Source organism: Lolium perenne, chromosome 7, assembly GCF_019359855.2.
Source record: "Lolium perenne isolate Kyuss_39 chromosome 7, Kyuss_2.0, whole genome shotgun sequence".
Taxonomy (NCBI): domain Eukaryota; kingdom Viridiplantae; phylum Streptophyta; class Magnoliopsida; order Poales; family Poaceae; genus Lolium; species Lolium perenne.
Window position 1 is genome coordinate 222516499 of NC_067250.2, and position 4304 is coordinate 222520802.

The following is a 4304-nucleotide window of genomic DNA, read 5'->3' on the forward strand; positions in this document are numbered from 1 at the left end:
CTAAACCTTGAATTCTCTGCCGCGGCAAAGATTCATGCATATTCCCTGCCGCGGTAGCCAACCTTTGGTACCGGTTCGTATTACAAACCGGTACCAAAGCTCCCTCGCCATGCGCTCTCCTGGGCGCCCACGTGGAGGTCCCTTTACGAACCGGTACGAGGGGGGGGGGGGCTTTTGTACCGGATTTTTTATACCGGTTGCGAAACCGGTGCAAATGGCCCTCTGGAACCGGTATTGATGAGCATTTTTCTACTAGTGGTACAGATAGATTAGGTGTAGAAATCATGCCTATGTGCTGAATTTGCAAAGTTTAATATGATATTTAAATCGTTTATACGCATGGAATTAATTGTTTACATATCAAACCATATTCATAATGGGCGCCACCACAAACATTGAGAATCGTGTCAATATCAAACTAGGATGCTAGAGGGTAACCAAATAAGTCAAGGATCGCAGTCCATGATTGCGTTGGTAGCCGACCATGTATGCCGACTGATGGATCTTTTGCGTCGTCTGTGTAGATCTGGATGCACCTTCGGATGCTTGAGGTTGGCTCCACAAAACTGGCAGAGGTCGTCATGTTCACCTCGTTCTTCTCCGTCGTCCATGGAGATCATGCACGTCGGGGCAAGGTCTGGCGCGTGAACCTCGGCGAAAAAGGGCCGTGGATCAGCCTGTTGCGGCACCGTTGGGTCGTGTCCAGCAGTAGCCCTAGCGGTGAAAGTTACATGTCCTATTATGTGCCCGGAGTCGAGCACGATGCCCTGGCTACCGGTGGCCTCAACAAGCTCGTACTTGACGCCGCCGTTGTATTGGTCAGCATTGTAATGTCGCAACGCGTGCACCGCGTACCGCTTGCTCTGTAGCTCCCAGAGCTTTCGCATAGACTCAGGGTCGTCGTTTACGTCTACCGGGCAGTACAGCTCTTTGTCTTCGGGGCTCCACCGTGCAGCAGGTGCAGGTTCCTTCTCCAGCTGCGCTGGCTCGTTGTCGTCGTCCATGACGTTCTTGTCATCGTTGAGGATCTCAAGATTTGCCCAGTAATCGGATTGGCCGCGGTTGACGATCTTGAGCGGCGAATGGCACACCTGGCTCGGAGACTGCGGAGAGTCTGGGTCTTGGACGAGCTCCTCCTCTTCCTCCTCATACGGAACATAGTAGCGCACCGGCGGCAGTCTAGCGGCCACGGCGGCAACATGGTCATCGCTAGGCGAGTCCTCCATGTGCGCGCAGGTGGCGTGTGTGCCCGCGTGAAGAGAAGCGACGTACGATGGCTGGATTGAAGGACGCGGTTGGAGACTTGGAGTTGAGTTGTGACTCGGGCTGCCTATTTATTACCGATATGTGGAGCTATAGTTCTAGTAGTAGTCGGAGAAAGACGCGTACTAAAACTACTTTGCGCGTACGTATGCATACACGGTCCAAGTCCAACACGGCAACACCTTACTCTATGTACGAAACACTAGTGGAAAACAGGCCTAACGTCGCGGGTCGTATGACCCTTTTGTCGCGGGCGGCCAGCCGCGACAAGGTAGGCACAACAAAAGGTCCTCCTTTAGTCGCGGGTCTCTTACGACCCGCGACATAAGGTCCACCACGTGGCAGCCGCGGGGCGCGCAGGGGACAGACCCTTTTATCGCGGGCGGTATTACCACCCGCGTCAAAAGGCCCTCTACGTGGCAGGCGCACAACGCTGCTGCTTTAGGGTTTGAGGGGTGCAGCACCCCCCCCCCCCCCCACCGACCGCTTGTTATTTCATTTTTTTCATTCGAAAATAAAAGTCATATATTTGTACGCTACTAGAAGTGGTACACGTTCATTCATTATATATATATATAGATCTATCAAACAAATATTGGAAGCAAAAGTCGATTCCCCTCACATGTAGATTCCCCTTACATATATATATACATTTAGCTCACGATCGACAAGCGGTACTAACGACCGTCTATTTGGAGGTAGAGCATCTATTTGGACTAAACGAGCCTTTGTTGTTTAGTACTTCTTTAACCAAAAGTCCCACCAGTTCCTCCGCAATTCCTAGTAGGTGTTCCTTTTGTTGGAGTCTGTCCCGCATGTAGTCGACCTATATACGAAAATGAGATGAGTATGACTATATCAATCTTGATAACGAAATATTGACGATAATAAATAAAGTTGTGAATGTTATTGCTTACGTTGAATTTATTGTTGTTCTGCTTCTCAGTGGTTAACATGCGAATGGACTCGCAAACGTAGTATCCACATAGATTCGTCCCTTGTGGCTGCTGAGGGCATGGTACAGGAGTAAATGTTACCTTCTCTGCCCAGGTACTCTGCTTATGATGGTTCTTGAAAGCTATCCAAGCCCTGTCAGGCAAAAGAATGATTGAATGAGTGGATAATTAATCTATAAGTCTCCGCGTCGGCCGGAAACCCAAGCGACCACGGAACACTAGGGCCGAAGCCTCTTGTTCGTCCTCCCTTCTCAGGATTACCGAGGACAAGCGTCAGCAAGTCTTTCTCTCTATCGGGAGCAAACTTTAGTTTTCCCGCCTTTATATATGTCGTCACGGCAATCCATTTTTCCCTGGGTACCCTAACCCTGCTGTCACTTTGAACAATGTTCCCTGTCTTCATGTCATACTCACAGCCATGCGCGAGGAACCAATTTCGAGCCCTAATGTCCCATTCTTCTCGCGTGGGTTCTGGAGTGATCCCATTCCGCTCCATCTCAGCCTCTTGTGCATCCCACTTAGGCATGGCTACTTCGTAGCCCCCTCGCCCCGTATGATGGTGATATTTCTTTTCGCTTGCATTCTTCTGGTTTTTCTTGGACAGGTTCACAGCCTCCTCTGATTCTTTGTACTTCACAAATTCTTCCCAATTATGCTCCTGCTTCGCTAGATAGTTCTCGAATACTGGAGGCTTCTTCTCGGCCTTTTAAGTTGCCCATAACCGGTTCTTATAAGCCCGGAAAAGTTCCCCCATCTTCTTAAGAGCCCATTTCTTCACTAGCGCCCTCTGCTTAGCATTCTCAGACTCCGATCCCAAATCTGGTAAAGTGAAATGTGCCATGAGGTCGTCAAAAAGTGTGTCTTTGTACCTATCGGCAACCTGATTTTCGGACAACTTCTTGGTCTTGTTCCATTCTCTAATAGTGATCGGGAGAGAATCCCTAACCAGAACTCCGCACTGATTTTTAAATTTCGTTCTGACAGCTGGGGGTGCCACAGGTTGGCCTTCCGGTGATATAGCTTCAATTGTGAAGTGGTCTTTTTTGGTCAACTTCTTTGCCGGGCCTCGTTTGTCCAACTTATCTTCGGAGGCCTAAGAGAATAAAAATTAATTAATTTATATACATATGTACATATAGAATTTCATTAATTCCTCTATACTAATCGTATACCTCGTCATCACCGGAGCCGTCAGCTTCTCCATCACCGGAGCCACCGGCTTCTCCATCACCGGAGCCGTCGGCTTCTCCATCACCGGAGCCGCCGGCTTCTCCATCACCGGAGTCGCGGTCTTCTCGGTCGGCTTCTGTACCATCGCGGATTAAGTTCGCGAAAATGTCTTCCTGTTCCAAATCCCGTTCGAATGGATCCATTGTTTCTGCAAAAAATTAAATCGATAAGTACATGTTCTAACCCTAACCCTAATCAAACACTAACCAAACCCTAACCCTAATCAGGTGTTTACGAGAGGGAGAGGGTCTCGGCGACGCGTGTTTGCGAGATGGAGAGGGGTGTCGACGTGTGTTTGCGAGAGGGAGAGGGCGCGTGTTTGCGAGAGGGAGAGGGTCTCGGCGACGCGTGATTGCGAGAGGGAGAGGGGTGTCGGCGCGTGTTTGCGACAGGGAGAGGGCGCGTGTTTGCGAGAGGGAGAGGGGTGTCGGCGCATGTTTGCGAGAGGGAGAGGGCGCGTGTTTGCGAGAGGGCGAGGGTGTTGGCGACGGGTTTTTGTGAGGGGGGAGGGAGTCGACGTCGGTTGTTTGCGAGAGGGGTCTCGGTGGGTGTTTGCGAGAGGGGTGTCGGCGGTTACAACAAAATTTAAACTAAAAAAAATTTACAAAAAAATTAAACTAACTAATTACAACAAAATACTTACAACAAAATTTGAACTAACTAATTATCTAACTACAAAATTTGTACAACAAAATTTAAACTACAAATTTTTTACAAAAAAATTAAACTAACTAATTACAACAAAATACTTACAACAAAATTTGAACTAACTAATTATCTAACTACAAAATTTAAACTAACATACTAAAATGTCTATATACTAAAATACTTACAAAAAAATTGAACTAACTAATT